The 27651-nt window shown below is 42.9% G+C and overlaps 1 protein-coding gene across 11 annotated transcripts in view; it reads right to left on the bottom strand.

Moving 5' to 3' along the window:
* Positions 1-27651, bottom strand: part of CTBP1 (C-terminal binding protein 1) — a 2306313-nt gene that overhangs the window by 511216 nt on the left and 1767446 nt on the right. The gene's annotated exons all lie outside the window — the stretch shown is intronic.

Genomic DNA, 27651 nt, shown 5'->3' with positions numbered 1-27651 from the left:
CACGTCATTCTGTAGGTATTAGCTTACATTCAACAAGCATGAACATGCCTACAAAACGACAGGCTTTTTTTCTTCTTTTTATTTACTGATTCAAGATGGATCAGTAAATTAGAAAAATTAAGTAGTATGAAAGCGCTTTGGTAAAAATTAGCATGAAATTGCTTTAAAAAATTAGAAGGGATGAGAAAGTTGCAGTGGCGGATGGGGGAGGGATGGGGATGAAGCAACACTGCGGGTTGGAGGAGAAGAAACACAAGAGAGAGAACCAATGCAGGTGAGGTTAGTGTGCAATTATTTTTGGGTACCAGCAACTATTTTTCCACATCAAACTTTAATCAAGAGAGCGAAAAACACAAGGAGGAACGAAGGGGAAAGAGAAAGGCAGAAAAAAGTGACAGGTGAGAAAGCAGGAACTTATAAGACTGAGATAAAAAGGTAGAGTGGTGGATTAAAGAGACATGATATGGAATCAACTCTATGCAACCTTGGCATTTGGCACACTGGTGTTAAATAGCTCAGGCTGTGAGTTTCTGAGCAAAACTTTGGGGCCCAGCACTTATTCTTTTACAAATTAAGAACTGGACGTTTGCGGGTAGCAGACCATATGTCTGAAAAAGTCGCCGTGACTCGTCAGAGACGATGTTATATAATTACTTGTGCATAAACATAACTTAAGGCTCAGTGGAAGCTGAAAGTACGCCTGCCCTTTCTCGTGTGCCTCCACTTCACCCCCAGAGTTCGCCTGCATTTTAATTTTAAACTCAAGTCAACAAGCACCAATACTTACCCCGTTCAGCTTGCTCAGGGGATGCTTCAGATGCTCATCAGTTTGGTGTGCCAGTATGGCCTCCCCGAGAAGTATAAATATATCAATTAAATCTGGAAAGCTGCTCCAGCACCAAGAGCCGCCAGCAGACGCCATTTTCTTCCCTCTCACCTGCACACATCAAATCTGTGAACGCACCGCGCAAGTTTATACACAAACGTGAAGGAGGCGCAGACATATGTCACCGTTAAGTACGGCAGCTTTGCGCAGAGGCCATTGTGAAAGTAAAAGCAGACGCCATGCTGAAACATGAGGTGCAGCGCCCGCGGGCGGAACAGGTATGACGGGCAGACAGCCATGCTTCTAGGAAAATTTTTGTTTTTTAAAAAAACAGGCACTGTGTTAAAGATAAGCACGGTGTGCGTTGTGAGGAAAAAAAATGTTTTAGGTACACAATGAGCCCTCGCGTCATGCTGCTTCTTTTGCGCGTTGGAAGCGGAAAAACATTCGGTGTGTTATGCTCGTCCTGTCAGTGGTCCCATTGTGAAAGAGTGCATAGCGGGCTGTAAATCCCAAAAAAAGAAAATGCTGCCATTGCTAAAGCTGTACAGTGCTCTTCAGGTTAATTGAGCAAAGAGTTCTGCTGAAGGGCTAATATAAGCTATTATTATTATTATTGGGATTTATAAAGCGCATGGCTGCCCTAAGCCTTCCCAGCGCTGCGCGGTCAGGTACTGAATGCAGGCCAAACCATGTCTTAAATGTATTGCTTAAACAGCCAAGTATTGATCTCTCTGCGAAACTCTAGTTCTTTGTCTATCAATCTGTGTTCTAACGGCAAAGAGTTCTAGAGTTTGGGGGCTAGATGGGAGAAAGATCTTCCTACCCATTTATCCCGCCTGACCTTTGTCTGTTTTAGGCGTTCTTCAGTACTGGATCTCAATGGCCTCTTTGGAATGTAGGGAGAGACTAGCCGCCCAACTTTTTTTGGGCCTCTATTGTGCCGTGTTCTATGAATAATAACCAGTGCCTTGAATTTTATTCTGGCTTCTACCGGAAGCCAGTGGAGTCTAAATAAATGCTTTTTTACTGACTCTCATATCGGGATGTTACACAGCAGTCTTGCTGCTGCATTCTGGGCCACTTGCAGTCTCTGGGTGACGCATACAAGCTATACAGTAAGGAGACAGTGAAAGGTCCAGTCCTGATGGGAGGTTACAAAAGGCAGGGAGGTACTAAGGAGGGACTAATAAGCCTACTGACAAATCAAAAGCCAACATTTACAAAGGACAGTCACACCAGCCAATTGAGGAGAGTGGGAGGAGCTTCAAGTCCATACCTGAATACAGCATGCCTCGCAGAGCAGCGCATGCGCTGCCAAGGCTCGACCTAAAAACACATGGTGCCTGCTCAACATAATGCTCTGCCGAAAATCCATCCATGGAAGACAGAGCAACAAGAGGACAAGGAATTCTGTGGTATTAAGGCTAATTCTCTCCTTATTCTAATACTGTCTTCATTGTCTCCATCTATGAGCACAGTAGCATTATCCAAGAAGCACCAAAGTACAGTGCTTGCTTCTCACACCCTTAGTGCCCTTTTATAATAACTTGTCAATTTTGAAACATGCACTTAAGACTAAAATAGCATACAATTGTTAAGTAGGGACACTTATTTCCTTCAGAATTATTTGCACACTACGCATGATTTAGCACCCTTGGCTAAGAAAGGTGATCTTTCAGTTGTTTTATTAACACTAGATGTCCATAATGCAAGTGGTTGTTTAAAGTATAACCACTTTATGACAATATCGCATTCCATAAAAGCTGCCATCTCTGATCCTATTGTGTTGTTTCCGTTCTGACATAACTGTCTATCTGTTAAGCCAGATTTGCATTGCCTGTGAGTAAACATACATTTCAAAATGTCCCTTCTTGCAGACTGTCTTTTTCATTTTTAGGACCTGGAATAATGCTTTGAATTCACAGAAAATGCTTGGATCATCATTTGCACGACAGGACGCGCACACTGCAGCAACCTTGAAGGCTTATAGTCTGTTTGGTCATGGACTTTAAAAAAGTAAAAAAAGATTGCATCATGGGTGATTAAAGAATGTCACAACAACACACTTTATGCTTATTTAAGCAATAACAATAAATTAAATATACACACTTGAGTAGATTTATCTCATACTAAACATATTCAACCTTCTTATGTCACGAATAAAGACTTGTAATAATAAAACCATCTCTATGGCAGCAGAAGTGAAGCGAGAAGTTGTACTATGAAATTAGCTCTCGTTAAAAGAATCACGATACAAAGCGGCCATTGAATAAAGACTCGCTCGCCTCTGTATAGACTTAATCTTGTGAAACGCGTTTGTAAATTCCTACATAGAACAAAGGAAACGGCACCCACAATTCCCTCGCTCAAGTGTTGGAAATACCAGGTTTTAGCACAAGCACAGTTGTACCCTATCCCGCTATTCCACATTTTGCAGTATTATTGACTCTCACAAATTCAACTCACACATATTCCTCAAGGGGAATGAGGTTGTTATTGCTTAAAATGTGCTGAAATCAGATGCGGTAAAACCGTTTGTTATTCCCCATTCCAACCATAATTACCGTGTAAGTGGGTGCTAAAAATTGCCACAGAGTGCGGTAATGGAATTGGTGATTTTTACAGCACAGTATTCCATCAAACTTGCATTCAGGGGCTCAGTCCCGTCATGTCATCGGTATACAAAAAGTGACATTTATCAATACTTTTCACCCAATGGGAGATCAATACACTTCATAATGTCAAGTATTAACAACAGTCGTTGGCCATAGCTTTTCACAAAAAGACTACCTAGATATTAGTACCACAGCGCAAAGATTAATATATTAAAATAAAAAGTTAAATAAAACTGAAAGGTGAATCCGAAAACATTTCCTGTTGCAAAATAAAATCAGTCACCTGCGTCTCAAGCCTGCACATGAAATAATGTGGCAAAGTACAAAATAAAAACCGTGATTTGCAGACGTGAACATTCTATATTGTGCAATGTGCAAATTACAGTAAGTAATGACAGACAACTGCGGTGTCCATACTTTATGCATCTGGGTACCTGTGAAATGTTTTCTGCTATGCATTAACTATTAGCTTCGATGATGCAAAAACGATGCATAAAACCATAAGCATCATACAGCATGCTCCTGATAGTGAAACAAATATTACAGACCTATAGTTTCATAAGAACTGCATTTTTCACAACATTCTTTCTACCCTACTCGAAATCTTCATTCAATTTAAGGACCAAAGATAAACTAGGGCAGATCCTCTCTCTACTGAAAACAATAACCTATGACTGATCGCTCAGAATAATGGGCCAGATGCAAAGATATCTACAATTGTGATTTTGTTCTTGCAATTAGGAAATCACAATGCCTGATGTAATAAAACGTACATCTTTTAAATAGCAATTCCTAGTGGGTTGCAAATCGACCTACTTCATTATCATTAATAAGGTAGGTCGCAATTCACAACCCATTAGGAATCGCACCCATCACAGGGATGGTGGCCAGCTAAGGTCAGCAGACGACCATGTATGGGACTTTTTTTAATAAAGCAAACTTTTTTTTTTTTTAAATGAAGGCCCATTTTCTTAATGGAAAACAAGATGCATTTAAAAAGGAAAAAGGAAACTCTGAAGTTTCATTATTTAAGAGTAGGCGGTGGTCCGTGAGACCACTGCCTACTCTTATAAAATATTCTTTTTTTAGATTGTCAAAGGTTTAGGGGTGCTGTGAGGACCCCTTCCCATTTGTGAAGGGGTTATCACCTCCTTCGAGATGTTGGTATAAATGTTTTGAAACTGTATTTCGGTTGCACAAAATTCATACATACCACTGCATTTCTGTATTTGGAAGGGATGCCCTAAACACGTGCATTCCAAATACCGAGTCGCTAAACCAAATTGGAATTTGGTAATATGTTACTGAATCGCAATTTGGTAAATGTACATTGAAAATTGCTTTTCTGTTGTTGAAACGGGCATATTCTGCAAATTGTCCCATTTCCGACTGCAAAAATGTTTTGTACAAATGCCCCACTGTCCCATCACACAACTACCATTGTTTTAGAATAAAACTGCATTGTTGTTATTTTATTGCATGACTGAATTCAAAACCGTCGCCCAGACAGCGCTCAAGCACGAAAGTCTCAACCATACATATAGTAAACGCTGCCCGTGCACATCAAAAGTAAAAGTGCACAATCTCTCTACCGTCTTTAACACCACTTAGCATCAGGGCGTAAACACCATGTGTACAACGCAATTCAGTCATTGTTTATAGTCTTGCAGCGCTTTATAGTTTGAGAATTAACCCTCCTCCTGAACCTCCCAAAAATATGTTTATTGAGCAAGTCTTAAGTTAACAAAATACAAGCCAAGGGCCACTCAAGAAATGCAGGTTCTCAAATTTTAACTAGATACACTGTGGTACCCAAACCTGCCTGAAATGTACATACTAGATCAAGTTATAGCCATCAAGAAGATATAACAGTAGTTAAAGTAAGATAGGTGAACTTCATTCACCTCGGCAAATCCTCCTACAGGCCCAAAATCCCTCAGCTTCTAAGTCAACAAACTCTGAAGTGGCTTGCACCTGTCAAACGGCGACCTGCAATGCTAGGTCCAGTTTTCTGTCATCCACACACAATGCAGCTGGGAGAATATTTTTCCATTAAAGACCACTCGAAGTGTGGCGAGATCTAGACCGATGCCCCTGCTCCCCAGGCCAGCCACCAGCACCATCTTCTTAATACACTGAACCTCACTAGGTAGCACAACTTAAATCCGTAAAGATGAGAAACTGGCTATCCCTAATGTTTAAGTACTTCCGCTTCGCCACCATTCTTATTACTGTTTCTTTCTGAGAGATTTCTGTCTTAGACCAGGGTTGTCTTTAGGAAGCCGGACCAACCTGTGAAGTTCTCAACACAAATTGATTGTCATGCCCACACGAACTCAAGCTAGAGGAAGTGTGAGCCCTCACCTTCTGTGTCAATAGTGGCAGTACCGGAACCCTCATCTTTTCAGCTTGGGCCATACTATTCAGCTCTCCACTTCATGTTCTAGTCTGCCATTAAAGTCACTTCACAGTTTTTGAAAGAATCAAAGTTGCACCAACAAACCCTGTTTACAAACATGAAATCCTCGGAACCAGCTCTCGATAGCATGTGAAGTGACAGTCTGTAGGAGACCTGTGTCTGCTATTAAAGACATGTAGCCAAGCTCAAACTGTTTGGGACATCAAAGTGCTCAGTCACCAATCACCACTTCTGCATGTACTGCTGAGCCTACCTTCCAAGCCTGTTGTTACACAAAGGCAGCCTTAGTGGAAAGATTTGAAAAGATGTGGCATGAAGTCAGACCGTTTGTATTTGCCACACATGCAATGTAACGCTGCCCCTAAGATGAAATGTTGGGGTGAACTGGGGGTTGGTGGGAGGGCTACTTAAAACGTCGTGGGCTGACCTGTGTCACTTAGCTTTCTTCTTGGCCTAGGGTTTCACCAACTTGCTGTCTGGGGAGGAACCATTGGATCCAGAAGACCAACCTACATGGCTTCTCAGGTGCTGTGCCAGACACGGAGCTCTGAGGTAAAGCAGCCACTCAGGAGCCTGTATAGTTGCGCATCTCTGAGTTTGGGGATGTTGTTGACTGGAGTCTGTTTCTGTGCATATTTAACCAACATGGGACTTGCTACGACATAGTTCCACGAGTCACCAACAACCTCTCTGACCAACATCAACTCATCCAGATGGGTACCGCAAGATGCCAGGTGTGACTGGTAACTTGTAAGGCAGAAAGATCTTCTCATAGATATGGGCTTCCCTCTTCACTTACGTCTGCTTAGTATTCCTTTTTAACAGATACATTTTAACACTTAACAATCACCTAACTCAGTGGTTCTTAACCTTTTGACTTCTGTGGACCCCCACATACTCATTACTGGAACCCGGGGAGCCCCAGTGAATCATTATTGGAATCCAAGCACCCCAACTGAGTCATCACTGGAAGCGGGGATTTCATCATAAACATTTTCAATGATTTGAAATGCAAAACAAAAGACAAAAAATAGAAAACCAAACATTAATCTTTCCACCATTGTTATTGTTCTTACACTGAGAGGAATCACTATTTTTAACACTATAGTGGAATCACGGTCTGCCTTATAAGCTATACGAAAATGTTCTCTCCAACTAGCACTTCTGTACATACTCAGACAATTTTGTACTCCCTCCAAAATATCTGCACCCACAATTGGCGAACACCCACCATTCAGTGTCTTCAGAATTACAACTCAACTCTTACAACAGGTTGCCCAATGTAGCTGTGTAGCATCAAAATAATTTGAGGATTATTTACCTCAAAAACACCATCCTACCTGGTAATCAAACTCATCATCTTCAGAAGGAAGAGCAATACCTGCAGCCGCCACACTGTCAGGCTTAAGATAAGAAAACATGTCAAACTTTCTCCTGCTCTGCACTAAGGATCTGGACTTCATCCCCACTAACATCCAGCTCAGATTCTCCTCTTTCCATTTTTGAAAGAAATTGCAGGACCGCCTATTTTATTTTAGGGTTTTTCAGAAGTGCTTCTTGCAGTGCAAATGTAGAGTGCTCATGGTAAAGTAGATATGCAAGTTACATAACAAAACAAAGCAGTACAGTAGATTGTAGATCTATGTATAGCTCATAAGGCCTTCTGGTAGACTGTGAAGGCCAGGAGATCATGTATCTCAAGTTCTTTAAGGATCAATTTAATCTTACGCTTGGAAGGAAAGTGGAAAGACCTTGACATATGCCTCAAAAGGCAATAGGCCGACCTTGGGCATTTTATCAACTTATGAGTCAGTCTAGATCAATGTCAATCAATGGACCAGAAGAAACATAAATGAGGAGAGTTCCAGGATTTTTATAAAAACTGGGTAATTCTATTTGAATCAAAAGGGATTCAGAAGGATCATGAAGGGTTCTGCCATCAAATCGGTTACATTTGTGTGGCTGTACTTCAAGTACATTTGAAGAGTCTGATCTCAGAAACCTGGAAGGCGGACAGGGTTTGAAAAGAATGACAAAGAAGCTCGTGCTCTTAAAACGGTGATCCTTGATCTGTAATCAATGTAAATCTTTAAGAACAGATGAGCACTTTAAGACAGATGAGATGTGGCCTTGTTGACATAGCGCAAAAAGTTGATAAGCATGGCTTTGAAATGTTCGCACTTTGTCTAGCATTTTCTAATGGAGAACCTTGCACAGACTTTTTCAACATTTCATGCAGGACATCACCGGTGCAAGTACCAATGCAAGTTTGCAGGAAGAGTAGAAAGTGGAATATTCCTCACTGCAGATGTAGAAGATGGAAGGTATTCTTCGTAACAACCTTATCCAGCCTGTGAGAAGGAGATTTCTAGGGATCCACAAGGCAGGCCTACGTTTTTGAGCAATTCAAACAGATTTATTTCATCCACTGCTGCATTTCTCAGATGCAACTGCCAACATGAGTTAAGTAGGCCTCAACTGGTTTGAAATGGATCTCTGAGTGCCATCTACAAGCAACTGATATTCAACATTATCTCCAATATTGCAGTTTTCTAGAATTAAGGACAGAGGAATTACATACATGTTGTATAGGTTCTGCAAGTCTGCACATCCTTTGCAATTAATAGAGGAGCCGCCTAAATAGACTTGGTAAGTGTGACCTACCGGATCATATAAAAACCAGCTTACAACAGAATCATCTATTCCAGCAAAGCTAATAAGGCCATTAATAAGGAATTATGGTCAATAGTGTTCAATGCCATCAAAACATTCAGTAGTATAAAGGCACAGGCATTACCTTAATACCTGCCATATGGCTCTTGCCAGAATCAGCACCACGGCCAGGTCAAAGCCAGGGCCGGCTTTAGGGCAGTGCCACTGGTGAAGCTGCACCTGGCAATAACCTGGGGGAGGGGAGTGCTGTATTTAAAATAACTCGGTTCCTTTCATAGCCAACAGTTTTCAGGCAACAATAAAATATCAAGATAGCGCTGGTGATTAATGTTACTGTTGGAGAGAGATGTGGCTCGTGGCTGTTTCGTCACATCATGAAGTAGTGCAGAGAATTAATCTGCCTGCTGCAAAGAACGTGCACAATGCAGATCACAGAACTGAGTGAACTATGAGTAGCGCTATAATAAAATTGAAACGTATGTCAGAGAGGGGCTATGGAGAGATGAGGAGCAATGTTGGGGGTGGGAGTGAGGAATTTCGCAAAAAAGTAGGTAATTGAGTGCCACCAGTGTTAAAGGCGGCCCTGGTCAAAGCCAAATTCAAGCTCATTCAAGTTCTCGGCTAGATGAGTGTCAGGTTGTTGTGGTAACTACCATCGGCCAGATGGCAATGTAGGGTAGGCACAAGAGGCGGCTGAAGATCAATAAGACCTTGGGATTTGTACCGGTTTCTTTAAGGAGTCCTGATATTTTTGTTGGTAGGTGTCAAGCAAAGCACTGATAAGGTTTGCAATGATTTTGGGTAAGGGAGGGAAGCCTAAACTGAAAATGTTCCTACTGAAATGGATGTTTTTGTGAAAGACGATACAATCTTTGAGGGGACAGGTTGCTGATTGGGTATAAACTTGCAGTGGTGGGGGACGGTTGAGTTGAGAACTGCAAACAGCACAATTGAATGGTAAGGTGATAATGCACTGGCTCTGCGTGCGTTTCTGGTTTTGTTTTAAAATTTTGATGAGATTTTGGCATTTAGAAATTCAGTAGTGGTGGCAATGAGCGCATCCCCCCTTTGTAAACCTGAAACAGTTCTTCGGTTGAGCATTCTGCTTTTGAGATCTTAACATAAGGCAGTAATATCATTGATCTCTTCATGGATCACCTCATTCACGTACAACCACCTCTGGAAGAAGTACCAAAGCTGAAGGCTGCACCCACTTTAGCTCCCATGCCTGCTCTTCATTACCTGTAAACTCCTTTCCCTTTTACCCCACTGAATGTGCCTTACCATCTGTTCTACCCAAGGGCACCCACCTTTGGAGAGCATCCTGTTATTTTAGCTGGGTTTGCTCACTTCAAATATTCACACGCATCTGAATATCTTTTCATAACTAAAACGTTTGTTTTGTTTCAAAATCTTAATTTGCCTCAACTCATCTATAGTTCTATTGCAATTTATGTGTCTGTTAATCTGATTTTGGAGTATTCAATCAATCCTTCATTCTCAGCTTTTTTCAGTCGACTCAGTTACTGCATTTGACTCTCCATGTGCTACGTTGCAGGGGTTCGCTGGGTCGAAGTTTGTCCAATTTCGCTTCTGGGTTTTGGCCTATAAAGATTTTACTCTTTGGCGTGTGTGTAGGTTTCATTGTTAATGTATAGGTAGCAACCTGCAGGTTCCTAAAAACCTGCTTCAAACATCTGTGATCACTTTATGTGTTACAAAACTGTGAAATGTAGTTCTTCCCGTATGGCTATTAACAATTCTCATCAGGTTTAACAGAAGTTGAAGATAAGACATGTCAAGTGTTTGTACTTATCTTCATGAGTTGAGCCTACAGAGTGGAGTTTCTACTTTAGACTTTAAACTGCTGTATTAACACGCTACTCAAATGGAAGATAAATAAGCTCCTTTATTATGTAGCCAACCGCTTTGCATATTCCAAGCAACTGATTTCTCCAACTGTCATTTCTTAGATTCTAACTTCAACATTCCAGGTTCTACTTATGTAATTACTATCATTACATCGCCTCTACATTTTAAGAAACTGTGACTAACCTTTTTAATTTAAATTAAGCTCTTTCGGTAACAAATATTGGTAAAAGAATAGCCGATCACACCTCTTAGACTTGTGTTAGTAATGCCTCTATGACAGGATTGTGTTACCAAACAAGCCTCCCTTCTCCTGCAGCTCATGCTCTCCAAGCGGTCAGTTCTTAAAGCAGAGAAACTGTTCACAGCATAGACTTGAAATAAAACGAGCAAAGGTTCACACGAAGACACCTGCTTGCTGAACTAATAGCTACTCTGAAAGAGACAAAAGAAGGATGGAACACACCTAACATGACTTTACGTGGGAGGGATGATCAAGTCACTATACAAGTGGACTGCAGTGCCTCTAGATTAGACTTCCTAGCCAATAAACTGTTTGAAAGCATGCTCCATCCTGTCTAAGCTTCACTTTATGGTAGCGAGTGAATGCCATATGGCAATGAACAGGAGTGGCTACAGGAGCAGGGAAAGGCCAGGCTGCATTAAAAACTGTAGACACCAAGTGGTGATCAAAACATGTTATGCAAGTGCTAAAACATGGGCTAATGGTTGACTGGGGTGAGAGCCCTGGTCAAGAAGCAACCACAATCCTAATCAGAGTAAGGCAAAAGCAAACCCCAAATTAACATGTGCTCCTACCCTGGTAGCTTGGCACAGATTAGTCGGCTTAATTTAGAGGCATTGTGTAAAGTATTTGTGCAACACTTCAAACAGTGAAAACACCACACAAGAAGTATCACACACCAGGTTTCAATAATAGAGCATAATGTAATCAATAAAACAAGACCAAAACAACAAAAATCCAATCAGTAGATTACAGTTACGACTGTTTAAAAATAATATACTGTAAAATAGCACCTAAAAGCATAAAGCGCCAACCGCAGCTATATGGTAGTGCTGGACCGGTTCAAAGTCAAAGGTTCAGGCCGACCCCAATGGAGGGCGAGTCGGATACAGTCCCAGATGAGTCCCGCTGAAGTTCTACCTTCTCAAGTTTTGCGCCAAGAGTCCCGTTCACATTGACGAGGGTCACTGGGAGTAAGGAAAGCATCACGGGAGATGGTTAGCATGGCGCGAAGAGCAGGCCGTGTGTCGCGGACAGGCAGGTGCTACGCGTTGGCGGTCGACGACAGGCTGTCGATGCGGCTGCGCGAGATGAGCAGACGACACCTTGCACTGATTTTTGGAGCGAGCAGCGCAGTTCCAGTGAGAACAGGTCTATTCGCTGTCGCAAAGAGCCCAAAAGCTTAATTAGAAGAGCTTGAGAGCCACACCAGGCATCCAGGACCTGAAAGGCACAACTTGGGCGTCAGGAACACACTGAAGACAGGTACAATAGCCTTTTATGTCCCTGAGGCTCAGATCAGGAAGCCAGCAGGCTTGTCCTTTAGTCACTCTGGGTCCAAGATGAAGTTGCAAGTCCTGTTTTTCTTCCCTAGGGTAACAGGGCAGTTGGTCCTTTAGAGCAGCGGTCCAGGAGAGAGGCAGCCCTTGTAGCAGCACAGCAGTCCTCCTTCCTGGCACAGTATCCACAGGTCCAGAAGTGTAATGAAGTGGTGGTGTCTGAGGTCCTTTTACATACAGTTGTGCCTTTGAAGTGGGGAGAAGCTTTTAAAAGTCTGATTTTGAAGTGCACAGATTCCCTGCCCTGGTTCCAGACTAACTACAGGGGGCATGCAGACCTTTGTGTGGAGACAGGACACAGCCTATTCAAGTTTAAGTGGGGCTGTGCCGAGCTCCACCCTCCCATCATGCCAGTGATGGTCCATCCACTCATGCCTAAACTCCCATTGTGTGTGGCTGTCTAGCTAGGAGGAATACACAAAGCCCATCTGTCAGCTACACCCACTCATGTGACCAGACAGGCTGTAGGCACTAAATGGCTAGGCAAGAAAATGCCAACTTTCTAAAAGTCGGTTTCAATCTGTGGATGAGACGCCATGCAGGAACGCTGATTCTAGACGGTGATATACAAAGTTATTAAAGGAACGCGACAAATCGTGCTTTGAATAGAACCCAATGATTTTACACACAGTGTTTAAAAGGTGACAGCATACAGACACATTAAGCCCAAGTATCTATTTTCAACAAGGTCAACAACTGTTTTGATTGATCTGCTCATCAAAGGGTCTTTGTTCTTCATGTTAATTTTATGCCCTGAAGATGGTCTTATAGATGGACAACCTCTATGTATCAACCATCCATGGAATCATAAAAATGTACATCGTTCATGTTTTTTTCTAAGTCTTTGGTTTAAGGACTAAAACCATGACATACATTTGCTCTGTGGGCCTTTTCAACTTCCCTTTGCATTATTCTAACTTTGTCATTCAAAACTTTATCCTTCTAGCACGTTTTTGTTTTGAAACACAATAGATGTGTGACCAAAAAAATATAAAACAAAACGTCGATGCATCAACCCATTTTCTATTTTGTAGAATACGTTTTGTTTGTAGGAAATCTATGTCATATGTATAGGCTAGTTTCCATTAAGGTCATTATTTCAAATGGTTAATAATACATTGGTGACAAAGACAAATTGATTTGTGTAATTGTGGATTTCTGTCACCTTAGCAGATGAGAAAATCTTGTACCCTTAATTTTGTACTTCTCATTATAAACTTAAAAAGAGAAGGCACCCAGCTGTGTTGAGATTTATTCAGTGTCGATTTGATTGAATTTATGTTTAAGATATTTAATTTTAGATGCCACGTTTACGGCATTCATCAGTAATATTGCATGGAATGAAACAGCCGGTTAAATAAAATCCCTTGAAGGTCTGTTTACCCAATAACTTTCTAAAAGTGGAAGTTTCAGAATTGAAATGTAAAATCCGACTTCACCAGGTTAGGATTTTAATTTCATATTGCAGAGACACCAAACATGAACTGGTCACCTCTTCCCATTAGGAAATTACACTTATAAAATATAATAAGGCAACTCTGTGGGTGGCACAGTCAGTGCTGTAGGTCCACTAGCAGTATTTAATTTACAGGCCATGGGTTCAAGTAGTAATTCTTTACTAGGGTATTATAAGTAAATTAGATACACCAAATGGGTATTAGCCAATGTTAACATGTTTTAGGGAAAGCGCACACGCACTTTAGCGCTGGTTAGCAGTGGTAAAGTGCAAAGAGTCTTAAGGCCAACAAAAACTCATTCGACACAAAATAGGAGGAGGAAGGCAAAATGTCTGGGGATGACCCTGCAGAAATTGCCAGTTCCAACATTAAGTAACAAAGATAAGCAAAATGTTATTGCTAGAGCTAAAGGTGCAGGCAGTCATTCTTGAACACCAAGATGTCCACAAGATGAAATTCTGCTAGACTCCCTTGACTTTAAGAAAAAGGGAACAAATCCCAGGCCCGTCTGGGATTTATCGTCTCCCATTTCCAAGAGACTGAACCTACCCTCCACTGTGTGTAACTCAGAGAAAGTGGAACAATGACATAGCTGCCATTGGCTTGGATAATGCAGATTTAGAGGTTTACAAGCCATAATTTTTGAAGCAGGGTGTCTAAGCAGGTCTGTTTGGTCAGCCAAAGTACAAGATAGAACTCACAGTTGCATATATCAAGACTAGTAAATCTCTTGATATTCTAAATGAAAACTGAAGGGATAGATCCCAGGTTTAACACCTTATAGAATAACTAATCTTTGATCCACAGGCACAGTTGTTAAGCAGATTCTTGTGCAGAAACACAAAAAGATGAAAGTAGACGATTCACACACAGGTACTCCCTACTCAATCATAATGCACAAAGTAACTGTGAACATGTTGGTTACTTTTCAAGAAAACCAAACCTTTCCTACATATTTAGACACAAGTACATTGGAAGAAATCTGGGTAGGAAAAAACACCATGTCCTGACTCTCCAATAACAGGTAGTGATCACCCAAGTACTTAACTCCTCATTCACTTAATCACCAAATAACACCAGCATAATTTAGAATTTAGGGGGCACAATAATCTTCAACTATCCTCCTGATCATACCATAGCCTAATATTCATAATTATACTGAATCCACCCAGGAGAAAGAGACAACACGTCTATTATCAGACGCACGCAATCACATACCATAGTGTCAAGGTAGGAAACTCCTATTGTATGGAATCATTAAAATCAAGAATAATTAGCCAGAGTTTCTCAAAGGGCATCATACTGTATTTTTTGTAAATTCTATAGTGTTAATATGTTAACTGTAAAGCTACCTGTCAGGAGTCACCCCTTCCCGACCCCGTGGGACACTCTAGGGACTCACCTTTTATAACACCCTCTGCTTGTTTTCAGCTCCCGGACATGGAGGGTGCCTTTAGCGATCCGGGGACATTGGACATCCCGGGCTTCTGGCCCTTTAACAGCCAAGCCAGCCTGCAGCAACACCCCGCCCCTGGAAACGACGTGGGAAGGGATTCGTCTGCTTCAAAAGGGTGTAGCCTCAACCAGGAAGAGGGAGAGAACCGTGAGGACGCCGCCGGAGAGACGACCCAGAGAGAGGCAGAACTGGAGGAAAGAAGGTCGATTGCTGAAGAACCGGCTTCCGACATCGGACCGAGCATCAAGGAGCCAGGAGGCTTTCCCTGCTCAGCGCCCAGCCGCAGACCTGGAGGTTCGTGGCTACAACAGGTGTGTGATCCGCTTCAGGGGTCAGGGCGACGGGCGGCTGACTTTCCCGTGGGTGGCCACTAAGATGGGCGGAATCCGTGCCTTTTTCCTAGCGGGTCAACCCCGATCCTGGTGTATGTTTTCCCCTTGCCCTCACGGTCCGGCCACATGGGTGCTCCCTCACTTCCCCCTCCTTAAACCACAAGAAGTAGCCTGATATTAAGGCTGTGTCTTCTTTTCTTTTCATGTTTTCCTGCATATCGCTGATGGATAGTCCATAGAGACAATGCGACCCCTGCAGAAATGACGAGCTAATTCCCTGCAACCATACCAGGCCGCCATCCATTGGATCCATCTTCTTTTGTTTTTTTTGTGTATACGTTCCGGGACTTGCCTGCATAAGTAAATAAACTACCCCTGTATCTCACCTTTCTGCCTCGAGCATTCACTTACCCCGCAACATATGGTGGAGAATGCGGGCATAGGACTCCGTTGACGGGTACAAATGGTGGCCCTCATCCAGCACCTGGTGGAAGGGCAGAAAAAGCTGGGATGGGCAGTGGAACACCAGCTAAAAAGTGCTCAGGCAGACCGGGATACCTTTAGGGACCAAATGAAAGCCCAATTGGATACGCTGTTACATGTGGCCGAGGAGTCCCCATCCTCCGGGGCTGCCCAGAAGATAACACGAACCTCGGCGACTGCACCCACGGTGTCCCTACAAAAGTACATTCCGGGGGAAGACCCGGATGCTTTCCTGCTAAACTTTGAGCGAGCAGCACGGGCTTCAGGCTGGCCGGTGTCGAAATGGCCCTTTTTTCTGACCCCTCTCCTGTCAGGGGTGGCCCAAGCCGCCTACCAGGTGGCCAATGCAGGAGGAGTTACCCCCTACGAGGAGGTGAAAGCAGTGATCCTCGACCATTTGGGGATGGATGCAGAGGCCTACCGCCTGAGGTTCCGCCGAGAAAAAGGGGCTCCCGGCAATAGTCCCAAAACCTTGTATTTTAAACTGAAGTTAGCTGCTGAAAAATGGTTGAAGCTCAACGATCAGACAAAAGAGGACATCATGAGTGCTATCGTCCTAGAGCACTTCTTGGAAGCACTTCCGTATGCCACCCAAAGATGGCTGAGACAGCATGCCGGCTTAACCCTGGACAAAGCGGTTGAGATGGCAACCTTGTTTGTTAGGGCACAACCACGTGCTCTCCCTTGGGAGCCAGAGAAAGGGATAAAAACCAACCCCTTACCCAGGAGATCGCTCAGGCCTATTAAGGAACCGGAAAAAGTCAGAGCACCAAAATCAGAGCCCCTCATACGCAGACCTCAGTGGTTCGAATGTGGCGAGTGGGGCCACATTGCCCGGGTCTGTTCCCGAAGGAAAACCGACGAACCTATGGACGTTTGCTACGTGCCTCGCAACCTCATGTACACAGCTGAGATGGGGACCTGTTTTTATGTAAGTGCTGCCATTAACACTCACTCAGTTACTGCATTGCTAGATTCAGGGTGTCGGCAGTCAATGATCAGAAGTCACCTAGTCACGCCAGAACAGAGGAGCGATACGGTGTGTCCATGGAGACGTACGTATCTATCCCACAGCCAGAGTACCCATTCACTGTCAAGGCCTTATGGCTAACCTCCCTGAGGACATCATACTAGGTCCCGACAAACCAGATTTCTTTTCACTCTTTTGGATAAGGACAGCACCCCTGCCTTTCTGACTCAGGAGCCGTGGAAGATAGATAAGAACTTCCACTGGGCCCAAACAAATGACTCCTCCCTTTCCCATGCCTGGCAAGAGGCCAGGAACCCTCCGCCTGGCCATAAACTGACTTATCCCACTTTTAACATACAGAACGGTCTTCTCTACAGAACCGCTAGCCCTACAATGCCTCCCCAACTTGTAGTTCCCAGGGAATTTAGGGAACAGGTTCTGTTTGTTGCCCACTCCCACTTGTTAGCGGGTCCGGTGGGAGCACAGAAAACAGAAACATCCTAAGGCACTTTTATTGGCCTGGCATCTATGCACAAATAAAGAAATACTGCGAGGAGTGTTCCGTTTGTCAGTTAAAGAACCCCTATCATCCACCACAAGTCCCCTTACAACCCCTGCCCATCATAGGCCAGCCCTTTGAACGCGTAGGCATGGATCTCATAGGCCCCCTTCCCCGATCCTCAAAAAGGTACCAATACGTCCTGGTCTTGGTAGATTATTGTACCCGTTTCCCCAAGGCCTTTCCCCTCAGAATCCCCACGACCCCGGTTATTGCAGACAAGCTTTGGAATATTTCTCCCAGTTCTGTTTTCCCCAACAGATTTTGACAGACCAAGGAACCCCGATTGTCTCGAAGCTAATGTCTCAAGTGTGTAAACTACTGGATGTTCGACACATCAAAACGTCTGTTTACCATCCACAGACAGATGGTTTGGTGGAGAGATATAACAGATCCTTAAAACTGACCCTAAAGAAAATGTTGACGAGTGAAGGGAAGGACTGGGACCGTCTCCTTCCCCTGGCTCTCTTCGTCATCCGAGTGCAGACTCGGAGCAGTCTGGAGTGCTCTTCCTTTGAACTCCTCTATGGGAGACAGCCCCGGACTCTGTTAGAGATGACAAAGGAGACCTGGGAAAAGGAAGAAAACAACAGCCAGAGCCTTCTAGAATACTCCCTGCATTTACGATCTAGGATCTGTAAACTACGAGACCTGGCACACCAAAACCTAGAAAAGAGCCAGGAAAAACCAATACATCAGTACGATCAGGGAAAAAAATGGCGTTCCTTACAGATAAACTATTGGGCCTTGGTTTTATTACCTTCCTCCTTGTCCAAAGTGAAGAACGAGTGGAAGGGCCCCTATAAAGTGGTAGGGACCATAGGACGGACCACTTACCGTCTGCAGTTAACCTCTCAGAAAACCCAGTCCTATCACATCAACCTCTTAAAGAAGTGGCTGGGGGCCCCTCCACAACCCATCCAGTTGTCTCTACGTGAGGAAAAATACCCTTGTACCCTGGAAAAATTAAAGTAAACGAGGACCTCCCCAAAGAGAAACTCACCGAACTGAAAAACCTTTTCCTTCCTTATCAAGATCTCTTTTCCGACAGTCCAGGAAGACAAACCTAGTGGAACATCACAGACACTAAACCGGGCGTGGTGATCAAACAAAAACCCTACAGAATCCGGGCATCCCGTAGGACAGCCATCTCTGAAGAAATATGCAACATGTTACAGATGGGTGTGATCAGACCGTCACAGGGTGAATGGTCATCCCCATCGTCTTAGTTCCCAATCGGACGGCTCCATTCGTTTCTGTATCGACTTTAGGCGGGTTAACGCCATCTCTAAACTAGACGCCTATCCCTTACCCCGGGTGGATGAGCTGACTGAAAAGCTAGGGAACGCCCAGTATATCACCACTCTGGATTTGACCAAGGGATACTGGCAGGTACCCCTGCGAAACAGTGACCAAGAAAAGACCGCCTTTTCCACCCCTGACGGTCTGTTCGAATTCACCGTTTTGCCATTTGGGTTGCACGGTGCCCCCGCAACCTTTCAGCGGTTGATGAATAAGGTCTTACGGTCCCATCAGGCATACTCCTCTGCCTACCTCGACGATATAGTGATCTTCAGTCCTACTTGGGAAAAACATCTCGAACACTGTCGTCTGGTGGTACAGTAGTTACAAGCCGCGGGCCTTCACATCAATGCCGGAAAGTCTTGTGTAGGGTTTTGCTGTGTGAAATACCTAGGGTACCTGCTAGGAAACGGTTGTATTGAACCTCAGAAAGAGAAGGTCAAGGCCATTACTGAAACACCTGTCCCTACCACAAAAAAAGACGTTCTTGCTTTTTTGGGTCTCCTAGGATATTATAGACGCTTTCTCCCACAATACTCAGAGATAGCGGCGCCCCTGACAGATCTACTAAAAAAATCCACGCCCAACAACGCGGTACTACACCCCTCTCTAAGTCTTTTCGTTAGCCGGAAACTGTTTCCCCGGGAACGGAATTATCCTGTTATGGAGAAGGAATGCTTGGTGGTAAAATGGGCCATAGAACATCTGCGGTACTACCTGGAAGGTAAACGTTTTCAATTGTATACTGACCATGCCCCACTAGTGTGGATGAACAGGAACAAAGGAAATAACCCATGCGTTAGGCGTTGCTTTCTTTCACTACAACCATTTGCTTTTGATGTCTGCCATAGAAAAGGGTCAGACAACTCTAATGCGGACTTCCTCTCCCAGGTCCCATACGTCCCCAAACTGGACCGCTCATGGAGAGGGGTGTGTCAGGAGTCACCCCTTCCCGACCCCGTGGGATACTCTGGGGACTCACCTTTTATAACACACTCTGCTTGTTTTCAGCTCCCGGACATGGAGGGTGCCGTTCGCGATCCGGGGACATCTGACATCCCGGGCTTCTGGCCATTTAACAGCCAAGTCAGCCTGCAGCAACACCCCACCCCTGGAAACGACGTGGGAAGGGATTGGTCTGCTTCAAAAAGGTGGAGCCTCAACCAGGAAGAGGGAGAGAACCGCGAGAACGCCGCCGGAGAGACGAACCCGAGAGAGGCAGAACTGGAGGAAAGAAGGTCGATTGCTGCAGAACCAGCTCCCAACATCGGACCGAGCATCAAGGAGCCAGGAGGCTTTCCCCGCTCAGTGCCCAGCCGCGGACCTGGAGGTTCGTGACTACAACAGGTGCGTGATCCGCATCGGGGGTCAGGGCGACGGGTGGCTGACTTCCCCGTGGGTGGCCACTAAGACGGGCGGGATCCGTGCCTTTTTCCTAGCGGGTCAACCCCGATCCTGGTGTCGGTTTTCCCCATGCCCGCACGATCCGGCCACACGGGTGATCCCTCACTTCCCCATCCTTAAACCACAAGAAGTAGCCTGATTTTAAGGCTGTGCCTTTTCTTTTCATGTTTTCCTGCATATCGCTGATGGAGAGTCCATAGAGACAACGCGACCCCAGCAGAAATGACGAGCTAATTCCCTGCAACCATACCAGGCCGCCATCCATTGGATCCATCTTCTTTTGTTTTTTTTATGTATACGTTCCGGGACTTGCCTGCATAAGTAAATAAACTACCCCTGTATATCACCTCTCTGCCTCGAGCATTCACTTACCCCGCAACACTACCATAACAACCAGGTATTAAAGTTGGATTGATTTCTCTTTTCTAAGGAAGAGTCAATACCTTTAATGAGCAGTTCAGGACTTTATATTTTTTGGGTCACACATCTATTGTGTTTCAAAACTAAAACGTGCTAGAAGGATGAAGTGTTGAATGACAAAGAATAATGCACAGGGAAGTTGAAAAAGCCCACAGAGCAGATGTATGTCATGGTTTTTAGTCCTTAAACCTAAGACTTAGGAAAAAAAACATGAACGATGTACATTTTTATGATTTCATGGATTTCCAAAGTAAGAACATAATTGTTTAGTGGTAGTACTTAGTCAACAGTGAACAGAACCTGAACAGCAAAGGATTCGAGCTGCGGGACTGAGGACAGGAAAGAGGAAAGGATTGGAAAAATGAGGAGCCATAAACGTGAGAGATAGGTAGACATCAGACACAGAAGAATAGGTGTTCGCGAGGCAGCCAATAAAAAGGACTGGAGGATGTTAGGCAACATAGTTGAAATGAAGCTTCAAACCATCCAGCGATGCAGTAATGCAACCTTCTCACTGTGTCACCAATTATTGTAATGTTTGGCAATACTTTGTATACACTGTAATATTAATCGGACATGAATCCCATTCGAACATGTAGGTCAAGGTGAAATTTACTATCTAGAAACAGTCTAATGATCTGGCTTATTTTGAGCAACACAAATATCACAATCAAAGTAGACTACAATAGTGGGAGAAATAGAGTGTAGGAACAATAGTCAGCAATCCTTGGATTTGGGGATTTGAAGGTAATGAGGAGATTAGAAGGATTTAACTTCTGGAGGTTTTAGTTTAAAACGTTGGTAACATTCTTTCTGGATGTTTGCAGTCGACTATCTGGCACCAGTAACATCTTTACATACAACATGTGCCACCAACATACCAGCAACAATTATACTGAATCAGGTAATAATTCACAAAGTTTACCATGATGAGATGGAAGTCATTGAAAGAAGGTAATCCTGCGAAACACCAAAGCATGCGTGGAAGGATGGGAGAGTTTAACTTCACTTGCTCAGAACATTTATTGTGTAGGTCAGAAGATGACCATTACAGTGCTAGCTGGTCTCCTAATAGCCATGAGAGATTTCATAGTACTAAGGAAAGTTGCACGATCTACAGTATTGAAAGTAGGGGTGGGCGGAATTTGCGAAAGTGACTTTCGCAAATTATCGTGAAAATGTTAAAAATCTCCGCAAACACGCGGAAATATCGCGAAGATGCGGAAGTTTTTTTCCTGCCCGTTCGCGGTATTTTCTGCGTGGTCGCGGCTCGCCAACTTACCCATGCGGTTGCTCGCGGGCGCGGCCATCTTGTTTTCACTCTTCTCGCGGTGCATGCCCGCGAGAAGAAAGACGCGATCGCGCGACCAATGACATTACTGCGGGCGCGAACTGTCGCGAGACCGCGCAAATGGCTACCAACAATCCAACATCTCGTGGAGAACGCGACAGGATCGGGAAAACTTGTCGGCAAACGCGGGGATTCAGGTAAGGCGATCGCGCGCGCGCGAGAGAATGTATTATTTTACAGCGCAAGCAAGAAACAAATTATCGCTAAGCTGCGGAATGCGGAAATTGACAAATTATCGCAATTTCCGCGAGCGGATCGGAAATTTAGCCCAGGCCTAATTGAAAGCAGTAAACAAGTTATAAGGAACAGAAGGCAAGATTTGCTCCTCTCTACGATTGAAAGAACGTTATTCACGACTTGAAGTATGAAAATCAGTGCAGTAAACTCGAGAATGACACCTCACGGGTAGTCTCCCATAAAAGTGCTGTGACTGCTTTCTTCAGAAGTATATACTCAGACAGTTAGCCAATTCCCCCTTGAACAATTCAGTATTTAAGTCCACTAAAGACTGATACAGTGGTAACTTGGCGAGAGAATCTGAAATATGGTTGTTGGTTAACTGGAAAGTGTTACATTTTCAATGTTATCGAAAGGTTTGGTTTGTGGTAATAGTGTTGAAGGCATGCTAGCTGAACCACGATCTTAGGAAGGGTGAGGAGCGGGCTATAACATTGACCTAAATTTCAATTTTCTATGGCCATGTTGTCAAAATCCCCTTATTGGTCTGAAACTCCCTGAGCCTACTTAATAAGTCAAACCAGTAGATTTATTGTAAAGTCAAATCGGCAGATTTATTACAAGTTTATCAAGACTTACTCCTTCTGCACCAGGGTGGAGAAATCGCCCATTATACTTGGCTATCGTAGGTCAAGTTAGCACTCTTCAAAAGGTATTCTGCTGTAGGTTCGCTAGTATCGGCAGAAACAATCTGACCATATTTATTTTCATTTTCTGTCTCCTGCATCAAATGCAATGTTGTAGTCCATTAACTGCCTTAACCAAATAAAAAAAATGCTTCCATAGCTGCCGTTTGAGTTTGCTTGACTAGGCGCAAACCCTGGATGATTCAGGAAATTAAAAACCTCCGAATCAAACATGGAACATGAAGCTTTCTCCTGCTACTCCACATCAATCTACAAAACACCAAATGACCAAAACAGAGTCTAACATTCATTCACACCTTGTCTATCATATTTTCCTAAAAATACATTTATTTCAGAAATTTCACTCGAAAGGCAAACTAATTGTCTAAGCTAGCTTCGGGGGTTTTGTTGTCCACTGCTATGAGCTTACGGTTATTGTTTTTTTAATTCGTTTGATAACAGGGGATCACCTACATCCGAACGCACAAACAAATGCACACACCGGTCCCAGTCCAAATTTCTGTTTTATGTGGCAGCTTAAAAACTAAATAATTAAAAGCAAAGGACAATGTAATTTTACTGAAACAAAAGCATGGATGATGTCTGTGCAGTGGTACTGGACAGCAAAAGCCTGAAATTGCCACTGCAACTGGTTTTCTAGCAAGGGAAATGGCAAGAAAATAAAATAACAGTCTGGAGAAACAGGAAAACTAAATAAGAATCAGAACAGAAGTAACCTGGGTTTTTTCTATAATCGAGCAAATGTTTGGCTGGTTTGTTCAAGTTATGCAATACACTCGATTACCTTCTTTTTTTCTTTTTAAGAAAGCTGCCACTTACAGTAATAGTATTCTTTAAAAGAAAAGAGTTCAGAGAGCATTGGTCTTTGCAGTCCGGAGAAAAGAGCGAGCACTTCTATTTTAATGTGAAATGTCCACGTACTGTTGTCTTTTACTGACAAATATGATGCAGTAAAAAATACTACATCGGCACACTATAATTACGTTGTGTTGTTATCACTTTACATATAAATGGTGTATTGTCAGGAGCAAAAACGGATTAAAATCCAAAAATTCATAATGGTTGAATTTGCCGCACGTGCACCTGCCGTGGCAGAGGGCTTTGCCAACAGGGCACAACAGTGAACTTCCAGAAATAGCACCACATGGACGGAGAGTAGATGTCCAGACTATACGAAAACTTCTCACCGCTTCAATATTGGCGAACAACAATGCCAGTGCAACATATCACAAAAAGTATGCACACAAACTTAATAAGATTAAAGAGATGTGTAATATGCTGCATATTACAGCAGACTGATGCTTATGGAATCTTGAAATGTGAAAAAAATCACTGGCAAAGCTTAAAGGTCAGGCATTAGCTGCCAGTGCTTGTTTTGTCAAGGCTTTTGTAAAACTTTACTGTTGGGGGAGCTGCCAAGCCCTCCCTGACACCATAGGTAGATCGATTAGATAGATTAGATAGATAGATCAGACAGACAGACACTGGATGAATGAAGCAAAAATAAATTTAGGCCTCGAAAAGTATGCATTGCTTTGGCAATGACAGGCTCTGAAGGGAACTACTTTGTGTGCAGATGTGATCCTTGTGAAAGAGCAAAATGGCGTAGAACACAGTCAAGTTTTCCAATGGCGGTCAGACCTTGAGAAAACTGCCGCAGCCGCCAGAGATCCACGATCCCTGGCGGAGGCGTGGCAGTCTTAAGGCCGCAACATGCTTGGTGCCGCAGTTTCTTCACTGCGACCCTAACCATGGCAGAGACCACATTAGATAGGGTCACAGTGAGAAAACAAAGGGAGCCCCCGCTGGTGCCTCAGGCCCATATGATGCATACAGGGGGACATATGTTGTGTCCCCTTGTGTGCATGCACTCCCTTTCCTGCATGGGATGGACTTTATAGTCCATGCCGTGCAGGAATGGGCTGCGACTTTCTCATTGCAGGGCCTTTTTAAAAGGTGCCAGACTATGAGTAAACTCGTAATCTGGCAGGCGGCTGGCGGTCGAGTTTGGTGGTGTGGGAGTGGGCGGTGGCGTGCCGCCCCGCTCCCGCACCGCCAAACTCGTAATCAGGCTCTTAGTCTTATTCCTTGGACACAACTAATCAGTCCCTAAGAAAGAAAATGCATTTACAAGTCCAGGTTCATCCTTGCCCTCCGTTTAATCAGCATCAGTTATTAAAGCATATTATTTTGTTATCTGAGTCTGTAACCGCAACTACTCTTTTCTTTTGTTATCCAATACTTTGGTCCCTTTCCAACGTTTCCACTGGACATGGCGTCCAAGTCTTAGTCATTTTACGCATAGACTACCGAAATGTAATACTGACCCGACTGCCTGAAAGTCGCCGAGGTCCCTTTAAAGCAGCCCTCAGCAGTACGGCTGGTTATAAATACAAAATGATGTCTCGGCATCTTTACTGGGTTGGCTTCACATAGATTATTCTCCTACATTTAAGAGTGCATGTAGCACCTACAAGGTGTAAACCAGCAACAGCGCTGATTATTTATCTCAAAAACTTTAGCTTCATAGCAGAAATAGACATTTGAGATTGTCCAGCTTGAGCATAGTTTGGCTTTTTAGATTCAGAAAGTCTTCCATCCTGAAACAGTCATATTTTGGAAATGTGCCAATGATCTGGAGTGCTACTATACAGACACAGATCTGAAAGGCCAAGTCAATCTTTTTAAAAGAATTCATATAGCTGTCCTCGTCTACTGTATCCAAACCAGCACTACAAACATACCAGTATCTCTCTGAAGACAACCTCTTCAGTCATATTTTTATTTTTTCATTCCGTGTTCTATGGCATGCTCAGTAAAGTGTTTTGCCATCCTTTGATAAGGGTCTTTAGTCACTTTATCAAGGATCAAAATTCATTAAAGTACATAAAACCAGGAAAACACTTCCTGTTAAAATGAAAGCCTGATGCCGAACCCCATTCAGTAGCCATTGCTCGGCGCTTCAATGATGTAGGTAAGTCAAAAAGCCCACAGCCATCTTTGACGTTCATGTAAATGCTATCTGCTTAAATCATCACCAACAAACCTTTGATGAGAGAAAACGGTCATTATAAAAATTTTAAAGCAAAATATTGCTAATTCAACATAGAAAGTGAAATGTTTGTATACATTTTTCTTTATTCAATTTTAGATAAAATCATAAAAGAAACACAATGCAATTCCACAATCACCACAAAAATAAACTGCAGCCAAGTCAACCATAAAGTTAAAAAGTTAGAATACCATTCAGAGTCAATCACTAAAATACAATCCACATATTTATAATCAACACAAATTGCAATTCAAGCATATGTCAGCGCAGCAAAGCCAGAGGTTTGAACCCTTAAAACAGTTAAGTACAATATAATAAAATACACATATAAATAAACCTACTGTAAAACTAACATTAGTAATAAACCATTCATTAGGGTTGTGGAATAACTAAAATCCAGATTGCACATAGCGTGATATATTGGTGTGCCCTTATCTTAGCCTTCCATTGATTCCCTACTTCTTACTGACATTTTAAGGAAGGAACAGACTCGTTAATATAAATCACAGCTACCTAGGAGCTGCAGGTAGAAATAATATTGCCCCTCTGCACTTCTGAAGATGTATGCATTTACAAATGTGTTCAATCATAAACCAACTGAAGAAAATATGAATTGAATTCACTGTAAAAAGTGTATTACTCTTCCATGCCTCACTTCAATAAAGACGGGTCAGTCTTTATTAAAGTGAGGTTTCGAAGAATAATGCACTTTTTACAATGGACTACTATTTATACTTTGTAAGTTGGTTTATAATTGAACATATTTGTAAACGCATACATTTTCAGACTATTTATACTTATTTACTGTATGCACATGATCTCAAAGTCAATTAGGTCAAAAAAAGTAAAGATAAACCACAAGTGACTTCATGCTTCTTTCTTATGTGCTATTCATTTTATTTAATGGAAAGTGGTAGAAGAGTTGACAATCATTTTGGTTGAAATTAAAAGAAGCCTGGTCTAACTACAAGTCAATCCACCTCACTACATTTATTGCTAGTTTCTCACCATTCTATACCTAGTCTGATTGGATATATCTAGGGACAACCACTTACAATGGTACTACCAGTCCCATTCACATGACAGCCAGGCAGAATCTAATAAATAGCCTTTTAAGTTTCCAAATGTTTTGGTGTATTATTAGTAAAGGCAAGGCTGGCTGCAGAAGTCATTTTGAATGCACTTTCTCATTTAATCTTTATTAAATGAAAATTACAATCTCTTAGTACTTTTTTTTTAAACTTTATTTATAATTTTTCACTCAAAAACAGAAGTACAGTTCAGTCAGGAGATATACAGCTCAACACGTACAAAAATCCTTCATGCGTATCTCAGTACTGCTACACATTTTAGTTATTCTTTCGTAAAGAATCAGTATACCTGGACAGCATATGGCTCATCTTAGGGTGTGTCATGTCCTACCCCATCTGCGTTATAAAGCCCGCCATTATGAAGTAGCATGCAATTCTCCGCCATGCAATGGAGGGTCAAGGTCGACACGTGTCATCTGGATAATCACTTTTCCCCATCTAGTGGCCGGGGGGGGGAGAAATCGGGGGGGGGGGGGGGCGGTATCCCCACTCCCTATCTCAGATCTCTTAGTACTTTGGGAACTCAATTGACAGCTCTAGATTTATTAAAAAATATTTAAACTTTTCATGGCAGTGCTCCAATTTTGGCTTCACCATATAAAGCTCTTTAGACACTGCCACAGTGAAAACAAGAGGATTTTAATTTTAAAATTCAAAAACTATCACATCTTCTCTGCTTGCTACTCACTTAGTCGTGGTTTCAATACCAATCTATATTTTTTACAGAGAATAAACATTTTCCAAAACTCCCCTGTTTGAAGATGAATAGGATTTTTACAATAAGTATTTGAAGTGCAAAATGTAAAATAGGTATATTTTAATTTCAGATCTTCTTCTTTTGAAATGCCTCATCAATAACCACAGATAAGTTACTTCTTTAGTACACTACAGTACCCTAACA

The sequence above is a fragment of the Triturus cristatus genome, chromosome 2_2 (assembly GCF_964204655.1).
Source record: "Triturus cristatus chromosome 2_2, aTriCri1.1, whole genome shotgun sequence".
Classification (NCBI taxonomy): domain Eukaryota; kingdom Metazoa; phylum Chordata; class Amphibia; order Caudata; family Salamandridae; genus Triturus; species Triturus cristatus.
Note: the sequence above shows the minus strand (reverse complement) of the source record. Positions and strands in the feature narration are given on the sequence as shown.